Source organism: Rattus norvegicus, chromosome 1 (assembly GCF_021556685.1).
Source record: "Rattus norvegicus strain SHRSP/BbbUtx chromosome 1, alternate assembly SHRSP_T2T, whole genome shotgun sequence".
Lineage (NCBI taxonomy): Eukaryota > Metazoa > Chordata > Mammalia > Rodentia > Muridae > Rattus > Rattus norvegicus.
This window is the reverse complement of record NC_141534.1, coordinates 105,962,094-105,975,023: the sequence shown is the minus strand read 5'-3', so window position 1 is coordinate 105,975,023 and position 12,930 is coordinate 105,962,094. Positions and strand designations below refer to the sequence as shown.

Here is a 12,930-nt window from a genome sequence, read left to right as displayed (position 1 = left end):
GTCAGTTACCCATGTATGTTTCTACTTTCTGTCAAGGAAGGATATCAATTCCAAGGAAGGTCTTGGGAACTTAAACTTTATTTGGCCTTTACTCACAATGTAAGTATTACTCCAAAAGGCTTCTCATATTGGTGCAGGTGTCTCTCTTATGTTGGGGTCCATCCCAGGGGTAGCTTATAAAGGCAAGAAATCATAAAAGCTGGCACAGGAAGTGCTGCTGGGCAGTTGGTTGGGGTCCAAGCTTATTATGGCTAACTATACAATGCTGTTCTAACTGACTTCTATTATGGCTGGTTTCCAAGAACACCAAAGTGTCGCGCGCCCAATGTCCCGCCAGCAAGAACGACGCGCGGCAACAGAATTCTTCTGCGAGCAAGCCTTTACTGTGTTATAGCTCTTCTTAGTGTTGCAGCTCTTCTCAGTGTTACAGCTCTTCTTAGTGTTACAGCTCTTTTGAACAGGGACCCCGAGCAGCAAAATCGCTCGGCTTATATAGACAACAGTATGCTAATTATCTCTCAGGGATTGGTGGGGTTTGAATCACCCCACTACTTGTCCTCCAGGGATTGGCGGAGAATGAATCACCTCATTAGCATATTAACAGTCAACTGACACCTGGTGCATAAACCGCACACGTGTAGTACCGCTGTTCACCACTAGAGGGAGCCCTAGCAAGGGGACAAGCCTGCACATGCGCAGTAAGTTGTCGACATCCAGACAAGGCTGGATGTCGGCGCCATCTTTGTTTCGCCACGCCGCTCTCTACATCTCCCCCTTTTTTGTTTAATAAAATGACTGGTCTAGATCTGGGTGTCATGTCAATCTTGTCATTGTTCCTGTCTTAGGTCGTTCTCATCCAAACTCGGCCTTACCCGTCATAGAGTTACCCTATCGCCACCGGGCCCCATGTCTTGGGTTGGTCCGAGCTCGAGGAAAGTTGCCCGTCCCTGGATATAATGACTCCACATGACTGTGACAAAAATGATCTAGGGCGAACTCTTGATCTTTCAAAGAGGCCAGTCATATGTTGGGAGAAGTACCCTTTTTAATGGTGGTCATAGCCTGGTAAACAACCACTTTGTGTCTGGCATGTTCTCTTTTTAAACGGCCAATAAGCCAGAGACCTATTCCGCATCCCAGGAGGACAATAGCTCCCCGGGACAAACATGCCCGCCCACTCCTTGAAAAGGGAGAAAGCATTGGTAATCCATGAGGTAAAGTCTTCAACTGTGATGGGGTCCAGCCTAGTGCTGTTGAGGACAGCAATCTGCATCAGCAATTGTCTTGATAGTTGTTCTGCTTTTATGGACCAGTTTCCTTTCAGATAATTTGAGATTTCTTTGCTCTGTTGAAAATTTTGAGAAAAGTTAGCTCGAAAAGGAATAATGCATAAACCTCTAAGGGAGGAAACACAAGACAGCTGTGTCATATGATACAGTGCTTCAATTTGTTCTTGAACTAAATCTATCCTTTGATTGGCTAATAGAAGGCCAGATGTCAAATGGGTATTAAATTCTTTTTGTATCTCTAGTGCCATTGTAGTTCTTTCTACAATCTGATTGGCAGTCTCAGCCATCTGTATTTGATTGGTCATAGCGATTGTAGCTGTGGTAGCTTGGCAGCAGACAACACAATGGCTGAAATTATGGCTGCCATAATTCCAAAATCTCTTTTGGCTCTCAGCAAATTAAGAATAGGAAAGCTATCTGGGTTTGCCTCCACTGGGATTGGCACAAAGGAGGGAATCTTAACCATCACTGCGGTGTCATTGGTGTCATCCCAGCATTCAGCCAAATAGCAGACTACATCAGAGCTATCACAATTTAAAGCACCACTGTTTACATTAGTGCTTATCAGAAAGAAAAAAGGTGATCTAACACACACTGAAGTACTAGTGGCAGTATTATTTGCCAAGAGGTTATTATATTGAATATTGGTCAACCTGGTATCATTTTTTCTGGTAGCTGAAACATTATACAGCACGAAGTTCTCACCCATCAACCTAGCAAAGGGGGTCAGGGATGTATATGCCCCTTGCTCATTAGACAGCATCCATTGAAACCAAGACCAGAGTTTATGCTTGCCAGTCTTATTCTCAAAACAGTAGAATTGCTATGAACTGGCATGGGTACTGGCCAGGATCTGGCAATAGCGAATTAACCTGTATTACCATTCCCAGTAGTAATAGTAGGGTTCGTAGTCTCATCTTCAGGAAGAGCAGAAGGCAATTTTCAAGTCAAACGCTCAGGTACCCAAATTGGATTTTCTTGATTCTGTGGAAAAACTCAAATTGCTCCCCTAGATCTCGAAATCACAGGATCTGGGCCACGCCATTCATCAGTTAAGACATCCTTCCACTTTACTTCTGCATTAGTTATAGGTGTAGTAGCAGCATGGCGATCCGCAGCAGCGCGGCCATGCGCATCCAAAATTAAGAAATTTAGAGTAAAAAGAGCTAAAGAAAGTTGTTCTTTTGGTGTTCGGCTGCTGGCAATTCCCTCTTTTTGTTTTTGTATAAGCTCTTTTAAGGTACGATGTACCCTTTCCACAATTCCTTGACCTTGGGGATTGTATGGCAGTATGTTTGACCTGCATTGTCTGGCAAAATGCCTGAAAGGACTTTGCAGTGTAGGCAGGCCTGTTGTCTGTCTTGAGACTATCAGGCTTTCCCCAGGCTGCCCATGCCTCTAAGCAATGGCTAATGGCATTATGAGTCTTTTCACCAGTCATCAGAGTAGCGTGTATAATACCGGAACAGGTATCAACAGAAACATGAGCATATTTTAAATTTTACCAGTTTTATGTCAACTTTCTGTTATCAATGTTACATTTTTTTTAAACCATATCCAATAACTTAAAAGCCAATAGTCCATAACCAAGGCATGTAGAGAATATTCATACATTTAAAACCAATCAGAAAACAAAATTGAAGTGGCTACACATATCTTAGCTACAGGTGCAAGGCTCCAAGGGCTGATTGAAACTGCTTTTTTAAGAGAAGCACCTTGTCACTTGCTAAATCTCCTTGAGACCAGGAATCCAAGTAGGCACACTCAAGTTTATCTTTTTGTTTGATTCTCCTGAATAAATTTTCAGGCGGTCTACCTCTATCAAATCTGATCAGTATGACTCTGTGAGGTTTCCAGAGCCTAATCACATACCTAGCAATAACCTCAACTTGAGCCACAACAAAAGCTGTACTGACCCCATTTTTTATCTTTTTCTTCTCTCTGTTCCTTTTATCTCCTTTTCTTTTCTTTTTTTCTTTCGAGACCTTTTCTCCCTCTGACATACTTTCTTGTTGTTCTGCAAGGACCCTCTGACCTGTCCTAACAGCTTCCTCACATCGTTTATCCTCTAAGCAGGCAGGGACCATTTGCCAAAGAGGTTTTGGTCCGGGCTTAAGCTTGTCGTCTGTGGCTTCTCTATCCCACACAAAGAAAAAAAGAAACAAAATTACCAGCCTTGCCCACAAAGGATCCATAACTTTAGGTTTCTTCACAGTGGCTCTCCACCTAGGCCCATATCTTTCTTCCTCATATATGGCTGCCTCTTCCTCTAATTCCTCCTCCTCTGACTCTGACAACTCTTGCTCAGAGCCACTGCCAGTCAGTTCTAAGGCTTCTAATTCTTTTAATGGATACAAAGTATCTTCTCCGGATGACTTGTACTTCATCCTCCGGGGCACACCTATTTTTTCCTCCAGCGGCATTTCTTCCGCCTTTTGTATCTCTTTCACTTTTGTTTTAGTAACCTTTTCCTTTTTTGCGCGCTCTTAATTTCTCACTCCGCTCCGTTTCTGACATGCTCTCTTAAATCCAAAAAGGGGCATGCCTCTCAAAGCCTAATTTCTCACTCTCCGTTTCTGACATGTTCTCTTCCAAAAAGGGGCATGCCTCTTGAAGCTTACCTTTTAATTTACCTTCTCGCAGTTCTGAATCCTCTTCAGCACACTGAAGGGTCCCCTCGGCACCGGCGATGTTGGTTTCCGGGTTTCGGCACCACTTGTCGCGCGCCCAATGTCCCGCCAGCAAGAACGACGCGCGGCAACAGAATTCTTCTGCGAGCAAGCCTTTACTGTGTTATAGCTCTTCTTAGTGTTACAGCTCTTCTCAGTGTTACAGCTCTTCTTAGTGTTACAGCTCTTTTGAACAGGGACCCCGAGCAGCAAAGTCGCTCGGCTTATATAGACAACAGTATGCTAATTATCTCTCAGGGATTGGTGGGGCTTGAATCACCCCACTACTTGTCCTCCAGGGATTGGCGGAGAATGAATCACCTCATTAGCATATTAACGGTCAACTGACACCTGGTGCATAAACCGCACACGTGTAGTACTGCTGTTCACCACTAGAGGGAGCCCTAGCAAGGGGACAAGCCTGCACATGCGCAGTAAGTTGTCGACATCCAGACAAGGCTGGATGTCGGCGCCATCTTTGTTTCGCCGCGCCGCTCTCTACACCAAAGTATAGATTATGACAGAATATGCAATCAACTCAGGCATGAGAAAGCTTCCTAGTAACAGCATGTGATAAAGTAACATTAGTAACAGCAGATGAGGAAGCTTTCTTGTAACAACATAAAATGACTGACTAGACAGACAACAGTTACCCAGGCCTTAACAGATACATTGATACTCTTTAAGGAAGGTGGAAGAATTAGCAATGTACAAGCCCAGCCTTTTTTTTTCCTTTTCGAGAGAGTTCACTTAATAAGAAGGGGACTTGTACACTGACCAAACTGTCCACCCCAGCATTCTTCCATAAAAGAAGAACTGGGGCCAGGTTAGACCATGTTGAGGGAGGCAGAGGGCATCCCATGACAGAGCGGGAGCCAGTAGCAAGAGTACTGAAGGCTGCTGGTAGACTGAAAGTGGGTACCAGGGAGGGACATTAGCATGGCCTGTCCACTAAAGGTGGAGAAGAGGAGACAAGAGGGGTCAGAGGAAGAAAAGGAGCTGCGGGTTGAGGGGGACAAGGGGAGTGGGATTGAAAGCAGTGGAAGAATCATTGGTTTGGGCTTCACAGCTGGTGGGATGTGCTGGGGTTTCTATTGCTGCAATGAAATGTGGTGGCCAACAAAGCAAGTCGGGTTTATTCAGCTTCCGCATTGCTGTTCACCACTGAAGGACATCAGGACAGGAAGTCAAGCAGGACAGGAGGCAGGAGCTGATGCAGAGGCCATGGCAGGGTGCTGCTGACTGCCTTGCTTCCCGTGGCTTGCTCAGCCTGCTTTCTTATAGAACTCAGGACAAGGAGCCCTGTGTTGGAACCACCCACACTGGGATGGACTCTCCCCAATTAATAACTGACGAAGAAAATGCCTTATAGCCAGATATTATGAATTCATTTTCTCAGTTGAGGTTCCTCCTTTGTAGATACCTCTAGTCTGAGTGTCAAGTTGACGTAAGACTAGCCAGCACAGAGAAGTTGGGTGAGTGTCTTAGTTAGGGTTTTATTGCCATGAAGGGGAAATTTTCCCAAACTGCCTCTGGTGAATGTGCTGAGCCCAAAGGTGAGCTGGACTGGACATGGAGGACAGGGTCCCTGTGTGCCTCAGACCCTGAGACAGAGTACAGGCACCAGAAGGGCTTTCCAGCACAAGGGTATCTTAGCAATTGGGAGCCGAGGATACCACTAAGTCACACCACACAATGACCCTCACATAAGACAGATATTGAGGAGAAACACAGAATGGAGGCTTCCTCTGAGCAGGAATGGGATGGGCAGTGGGCTGGACAGAGGGGTGGACTTTAAAGGGTTTGTGGAGCACGTGCTGGTGGAAAAGGACAGCGAAGCCAGAAGTATTATTTGGCTCTGAGTTACGGGGTGGGGATTTCCAAGTCTCAGGGTCAGGGACAGGCTTGTCACTCTAAATTTACTTCCAAATAATAAAGCAGGTCTTATGTCACCTGTTTCTATGTAACTCAACCGAGTAAACCTGATGTTTACACAATACTGGTAATTCTAATTTGGTCTGTTAACTCAATGTAATCTCTCTCTCTCTCTCTCTCTCTCTCTCTCTCTCTCTCTCTCTCTCTCTGTGTGTGTGTGTGTGTGTGTGTATGTGTGTGTTTTGAGTGCACACACACACACACACACACACACATGCATTTTTGCCCATAGGTTAAGGTCCAACTGTTGTATTTCTCCATCTCTCTTCAATTTTTGATACAGGGTTTCTCAGTGAACCCAGAGTTCACTGATTGGCTAGGCTGGCTGACAGGTTAGCCCCTAGATCTGCCTGCCTCTTTCTCCTCAGTACCGGGATTACTACCACCACACACAGCTTTCATGTGAGTGTTTGAGATCCAAATTCAGGCCCTCATGCTCGACTGGCAAGCACTTAACCACCGAACCCTCAGTCTCCAGTGCTCTCAGTGGGATCCATCATAGGACTTTCCCTCATCAGTCGATGGTGCAGTCTGGGGTCAGCACCAGGTTTTGGAACTGCCTTGGTAGCCTCCTTTACAGAACACGTCTCTTTGCTTCTTTTTCTATTTCCTTAAGACCAATCCTCCCTACATAGCTGGGGCTGCCCTGTAACTTGCTGTCTAACTCAGTCAGGTCTGAACCTTAATGCTTTCCTCCCTTGGCCTCTCCAGTGCCAGGGTGACAGGTGTATCACCACCATACCTGCTGCTTGGCCTCAATCTGGAACTCTCCCATATTTGGGATACTGACAGTTTTGAAGAGCAGCTCTACAGCCCCTTTAAAAGGCAAAGTCCCCAAGGGTGCCCCTCACAGGATGCACAAGTGTGCAGTTATCTCTCTGAAGATGGCACATCTGGGCATGGCCGGTGTCCAGACCCCTGCTGTGCACCATTAGGCTGCTTGGGGTTCTTTAGCTTGTTTGTGTAAGGAAGGGAGATTTATTTTAGCTCTTGGCTTCAGAGGCATTGGTCAGCCAGCTGACTCCATTACTTTGTATCTGAGGTGTTTCAGAACCTTGTGGTCTGTGTTGACTGGGATGTGGCTCAGTTGGCAGAGAGTTTACCCAGCATGCACTAAGCCCAGATTCTGTCTCCATCACTACATAAACTGGATGCTTTGCTGCATGCTTTTAGTCCCGGCTTTGCAGAATGTAGAGGCAGAAGGAGCGGGAGTGAGTGACACAGTGAGTTTGAGGCCTGCATAGGCTATGTGACCCTAACTAAAATATAAAGAGAGAAGAGACTGGAGAGATGGTTCAGCAGTTCAGAACACTCACTAAGCTCAGAGGACCTGAGCTCAGATCCCAGCACCTACATGGTAGCCCAAATTGCCTGTAACCACAGCTCCAAGAGATACAATGACTTTTTCTGGCCCCTTCAGGCACTGCACTCATATTGCACAGGCACACATGCGCATGTGCATACCTCCCCCAACACACACAATTAAAAACAAAATTAATCTTTTTTATTATCTTTTAAGATTTATTTATTTTTATTTATGAGTACACTGTAGCTGTCTTCAGACACACCAGAAGAGGGCATCAGATCCCATTACAGATGCTTGTGAGCCATCATGTGGTTGCTGGGAATTGAACTCAGGACCTCTGGAAGAGCAGTCAGTGCTCTTAACCACTGAGCCATCTCTCCAGCCCAACAAATTAAACTTAAAAGAGAAAAAGGGAAGTAAGGGGCCAGGGTGGAGCTCAGGGGTGGAGAACATGCAGTATGTGCCAGGTTCTGGATTGGGTTCCTAGGACCAAAGACTAGAAGTGAACCAAGCAAGCTGCCATTGTTTGAATATGATATAAGTATGTACTCAATGTCAATCAACCAGCAAAAAAGCTAGGACAAACACACAGAGATCTAGTCTCCAGCTACAGGGGAGTAGCACACAGAATCTCTGTGGGGAGGCTGGGGACACAGCTCAGTGGAGAAAGGTGCTTGCTGCACACATGTGAAGGCCTGGGTTTACATCTCCAGCACCCAACCCATGAAAAACGGTAGCATAACCATGCATGTTTGACACCCCAGGGCCCAAGGAAGTACACACATGAGGTGTCCCAGGATTCACTGGCTAGGCAGTCATTTCCAGAGCCAGCCATCTCCAGTAACTGTAAGAAGTCCTGTCTTGGGGCTGGAGAGATGGCTCAGTGGTTAAAGCACTGACTGTTCTTCCAGAGGTCCTGAGTTCAAATCTCAGAAACCACATGATGGCTCACAACCATCTGTAATGGGATCTGATGCCCTCTTCTGGTGTGTCTAAAGACAGCTACAGTGTACTTATACATAAAATAAAATTAGAAAAAAAAAAAAGGAGTCCTGTCTCCTGTCTTGAAGGAATAAAGGTGGAGAACATGACCTGAAGGAATAAAGGTGGAGAACATAACCTGACATCCCTCTTCTGGTCTCAGTATACAGGCTCAAAAGCATGTACTAGAGGACGCGCACGCGCGCACACACACCCACCTCTCACTAAGAAGTTAATAAAATCATTTCACTTCTTTAACTGTCAGTAAGTGATTATAAATTGTTAAAAATAGCATTTACAATCCCAACAAAAGCACAATTTAAAAAGGAAGAAAACATAAGATTCCATGTAGTAAACTTGATCTATCATAATTAATCTTTCATAATTAATCTTCAAAAGGCTGGGAATGAGAGTACGCATGCTGTATGCTGCTCCTTCCTGAGTGATGAAGGATGGGCATGGCAGCCACGCCCCCTGCTCCCTCTGTGACGCATCCTAGGTGGAAGCTCCACTCCCGAGCCACACCCCTTGCTTTTCACTGGTCATTCTGCCCTTTTCTTCGTCCAGTTCTGGAGTTGCGCGCGCATGTTTGGCTATGCCTGCCTTTTCACTCCAGTACTCTCGATTGCAAACTGAGCCTCTTATCCACCCGGCCATCATCCCAGTTTCCTTTTTTTATGTTTTTAAGACACGGTCTCACCACGTAGCCTATGCTGGCCTTAACGCTGCGGTTCTTCCGTATTCTCTTCTTGAATGCGAGTAAGAGTGCACCACCTTTCTGCCTGCAATAGATGCCCTTTGAGGATATTTAGCTGTAGGCCATTCCCAGTCCCCAAACTGGAACCCAAACTGTTCAAAACCTGGAGCTTTGTGGGCACCGCTGCGACACAGAGCAAAGTTCTTCCCCTGTCTTGAAGGGAGGGTCACGGTCTCCGCATCCCTGTGAAAACTGTGAAGTTACCAGGCTGCGTGTGTGTAGAAGATGTGTATGAAACATACATGACTTCTCTTTGTCTTGATGGACCGTTTGCATTTTTTTGTTTTGTTGTTGTTTATTTTTGTTTTTTGAGACAGGATTTCTCTGTGTAGCCCTGGCTGTCCTGGAGCTCACTCTGTAGACCGGGCTGGTCTCAAACTCAAAGATCCCCCTGCTTCTGCCTCTAAAGTGCTGGAATTAAAGGTGTGCACCACCTAGTTATGGTGGGCCCTTACTTTTAATTATGTGTTGTGTGTAAGTCTGTGTGTGGGTATGTGCACAGGAGTGCAGTGTCCACAGAGCCCAGAAGAGAGCATTGGAGGCCCTGGAGCTGGAGTTACAAGTTGTTGTGAGCTAAGAACTAAACTAGGCTCCTTGATAACAGCAGCAAGCACTCCTAACCACTGAGCCATCTCTCCAGGCCCCTTCCCCCCGAGAAGCTATTTTAATAAGGAGAGCCAGGTGTATTTAATTGCACACCTACTTTGTGACAGACACTCATCTAGTCTTTGCACATCTTATGGTCAGAGGGGAATAGCCAAGAGACACATAGTGTGCCTGGAAGGTGGCTCTTTAGACCCCGGGATCCAAGCTTCTGAGCCTAGCATGTCCTACATTGTGTGTCACGCTCCTCAGTCTTGATGCTGGTCTTTGGGGTCCCACCATACTTGCTCAACGTGTTTTCCCGTAACTTAATCTGCTCCCAAGTTTATGACACCACTCCTGCCCTGAGCCTTAGCCTAGGCTGGTCAGACAGACAGACATCAGAGACAGAACCCCTGGACACTGGCTGTCCATTCCAAGCATCGTAAGGTATATGATGGGTGGAGCTGGAGGTTCAGAGGGTGAGGAGTGAGAAAGAGAAGACAGATGTGAACAAGGAAATCACACAAGGTGTGGTGTTTTGGCATATGCTTATAATTCTAGTACTCAGGAAGCGAAGACAGGAGGACTGCCAGTTTGAACATAAAAGACCTAGTCTTAAAAATAATTCCAAGGACTGGGTACTTAGTGAGAAGGTTTGTTTAATGTATCCAAAGACCGGGGTTCACTCCTCTGCATGGTCAGAGTCGAAAGGTGCCGCCGGCCGTCCCTGCTCAGATGCCTGACTCTCACCAGGATCTCTCACTGTCCTGGGATTGAGTGGCCTAGAGTGTCTGCCCAGTGGGTCCCAGAGACGCCTCTGTCTCTGTCTCCCAACAATGGGATTAGAAACATGCACTGCCAAGCTCAGGCTTTTGTGTGGGTGTCGGAGACTAAACTCAGGTCCCTCTAACTGTGCAGCAAACACTTCACCAACCACAGTGTCTCTCCAGACCTGTTCTGTCTGGCACGGTGCCACCTACAGTGACACACTCATTCTGCCCTAACACCATGGCTTCTTTCAGACTGGGACTTGACACTATCCATTTCTTGTGCCTTATTGTGTATCTGTAAATCCACGGCTTCCACTTCGTCTAGTAAATTTGAGTATTTCTAGAAATGCACAGCCCATCTGAAGGTTGGCCTTAAAACACTACGCCTTTTAACACTACATCTCCCAATCTGTAATCCGGGATTACAGATGTGCACCACATCTGGATGCACATGCTCTTAGGGTAGAGTGGACTCAGAGAGTCCTCTCCGTTCTCCCAGTCCCCTTGTTTTGTTTGTTTGCTTGTTTATGGTTTGTTTAGTTGTTGTTCTGGAGAATTAAACTCCAGACCCCACACAAGCCCTCTATGGTTGAGCCACCCCCAGCCTCTACAGGGGGATTCTATGGAGAGTATATCTGAATCACACCCCTGCCCTTCAGTGGGATATCCTAGGCAGGGGCAGTCCTGACCTACATCTCCTGCTTCGTTCATAGTCTACCTTGATATAGAGCTCACTGTTCTCTGGGCTGGCCTGAACTTAACTTTATTCTGCCGGTCAGGCAGATCTTTGCTTGTGACTCTCCTTCCTCAGCCTCCCAAGCAGCTAGAATAGTGTGTGTATGTGTGTGTGTGTGTGTGTGTGTGTGTGTGTGTGTGTGTCCTGAGAGTCTACTCACTTTTCTTTCATGGTTTCTCTTCCTTCAGTTGGATCATCTCTATTGACCTGCCTTCAAATTAATTAATTTCATTCCCAATCTGTAAAATGTAAACAATTCAAGTTGCCTTTTGAACTTCTAGAATTTCCATTCAGTTATTTTCACCATTTCTGTAGCCCTACTATGATCCCCTGACTATTAGTTTCTTGTGCCTTATTGTCCAGGATCCCCCAGTGAGGGGCTTGGGTGTGGCTATGTGGTAGAGACCTTGCCTAAAAGACAGAAACCCCTCACCCTCACCCCCACACATACAATGTGAAGGCATTAAATGGCTTTATCTGAGGGAGTGGGGCATGGACTCTAATGTGATGCCATTGGTGGCTCTGCAGCATGGCTGATCTCAAATGCCAGCCTGTGGAGGTGAGGTACCTCTGCCAACTCACCATCACCATCCTGTTTGCATCCTGTGTTGCTGGAGTCCTGGGCAATGGGCTGGCACTGTGGATGGCTGTACACTGCACGGCCCGCACTGTCACCAGGATCTGGTTCTTCAACCTGGCCCTGGCTGCCTTTCCTGTCCTCCTGTCTGCTCCTATTTCCATCCATGTCATGGTCTATGGCTAGTGGCCATCTGCTAACTTGGTCTGTAAAGTCTGCATGGCCTTTCTGGTTCTCACCTTCTTCGCCAGCTTCCGTTTGCTGGTCCTCACCTCGGTGGATCGCTGCATCTTGGCTCTGTCACCCTGTGTGTGGCAGAAACCACAGAACGGTGCGTCAAGCCACATGGCTGTCCATCCCTGTGTGGCTGCTGGCAGCTGTTGCCAGTTCTGTTCTCCATACTTGAAAAGTACTGAACCACTGGGAAAGTACATGGCTGTGAATATTGCTACTTTGACTTCAATTCAGAGAAAGAGAGACAGGGCAGGATTGGAGTGCAACAGTTGCTAAGAGACAGGTGGCAATAGCCATCACCCACCTCCTGCTTGGCTTCCTACTACCCCTGACTGTCATCAGCATCTGTGCCCACTGCATCTGGGCCAGGCTCCGGAGGGAGGGCTGAGTGCATGCAAGGCGGCCCAAGAGGCTGCTGGTGGTGGATGTAAGCGCCTTCTTCATCTTCTGGTTCCCTTTTAACGTGGTGCTCTTGGTGAAGTCGACGGTGCTGATGTGTCTGCAGCAGCCCCACACCCCCAGGGTGCAGCACATCTCATGGGCTGCCTTCGCTCTGGGCTGCTTCAACGGGTGCCTCAACCCATTCCTCTATGTCTTCGTCGGCAGAGATTTCCAGCAGAAAAATTTCCAGTCTCTATCTCCTGCCCTGGCTGGAGTGTTTGGGGATGAAGGTTTATCAGTCATCCTGTCTCTGAGGCCAGTACCTCGACAGAGGGTGGAGACCTTACAGACTAGAAGTCTACCTTCATAGCCTGTAACAAATACATTAACTTCTGAAACATGCTTCTACTTCTAGGAAGTCCTCCCAGCAATCCATCCTCAAAAGCCTTCTAGTATTAGCATCAGATCTGTTTCCCAGAAAATAAAACTACATTTCCCAGTATCCTTTGCAACTACATATAGCCATGTGACTGAAATCTGGGCAATAGGCTCTAAGTATGCAATGCGACTTATTCGAAGTGACTAAATGGAAGGCTTCTGGCCACTCTTCTTTAGTTTGACTAGAAATGGAATGTATTAGCCAGGTTTTGTTATTTGACGAACATCCCTTTTCAAGTTTAAAGGCATTTAAAAAACAAAACCCACATGGG

The 12,930-nt window shown here is 46.6% G+C and overlaps 1 long non-coding RNA gene and 1 pseudogene across 1 annotated transcript; one reads left to right on the top strand and one right to left on the bottom strand.

The window, feature by feature from the left end:
- Positions 1-364: 364 nt before the first annotated feature.
- Positions 365-4,160, bottom strand: LOC148007345 (uncharacterized). Its single transcript, XR_015646377.1, has 3 exons — positions 3,911-4,160; positions 2,171-2,273; positions 365-1,345 (listed from the first exon to the last, which is right to left on the bottom strand). It is a non-coding gene; the product is annotated as an uncharacterized LOC148007345 (long non-coding RNA).
- A 7,397-nt stretch (positions 4,161-11,557) lies between these two features.
- Gpr32 (G protein-coupled receptor 32) lies at positions 11,558-12,590 on the top strand (annotated as a pseudogene).
- The last annotated feature ends 340 nt before the right edge of the window (positions 12,591-12,930 follow it).